Source organism: Alligator sinensis, unplaced genomic scaffold (assembly GCF_000455745.1).
Source record: "Alligator sinensis unplaced genomic scaffold, ASM45574v1 scaffold137_1, whole genome shotgun sequence".
In the NCBI taxonomy this organism is placed as follows: Eukaryota; Metazoa; Chordata; order Crocodylia; family Alligatoridae; genus Alligator; species Alligator sinensis.
This window is the reverse complement of record NW_005842545.1, coordinates 1,077,733-1,078,378: the sequence shown is the minus strand read 5'-3', so window position 1 is coordinate 1,078,378 and position 646 is coordinate 1,077,733. Positions and strand designations below refer to the sequence as shown.

At 59.3% G+C, this 646-nt stretch overlaps 1 protein-coding gene across 1 annotated transcript in view; it reads right to left on the bottom strand.

The window, feature by feature from the left end:
* Positions 1-646, bottom strand: part of LOC102375077 (host cell factor 1) — a 22,300-nt gene that overhangs the window by 7,505 nt on the left and 14,149 nt on the right. The gene's annotated exons all lie outside the window — the stretch shown is intronic.

Genomic DNA, 646 nt, shown 5'->3' with positions numbered 1-646 from the left:
CGGGGTGGGGGGGCAAGAGCAGAGCATTGTGGGACTGCAACCAGAGGAAAACATGGCATGCTTTGATAGACATCACGAGCTCCCACAAGGCCTTAGCGTGATTCCCCACAGCAAAGCATTCTCGGATAGCTGCCAGGGGAAAGCACTAGGAGGCTGCAGGAGTGATCGTAAGCTCACCCAAGGCCTTAGCACAAGAGTGAGCAAAATACAGCCCACAGGCTGGATTCAGCCTCTGAGGGATTTTGTCTAGCCTGTGGCAGATCCCTCAGCCCTGACTGGCCCAGGCATGCAGGGCAGCCCAAGCCCTGGTGTGTGCAACTGGTCCCACTGTCACCGGGGGTACAGTGGGTCTGGAGCAACGCAGCAGCCAGACTTGCTTCCCAGCAGTTGTTCTGGCTACCACAGCTGCTGGACCCAGTCCAGGCATCCTATCACATCCACCCTGCACCCGCTGCTGGAAGCAGAACCTGCACAGGCAGGGCACTTGGCCGGGCAGCTGGAATGGGGGCAGGTGGGAAGGGGTGTCCAAGAGCAAAACAGGCATGTGGGGCCTGGGATCTTGGGGTGGTGACAGTATGGCCCCAGGGCCAACGCAGAACTGTGATCTGCTGCCCTTACAGCCCTATGATGCACACAGGTTCCACGG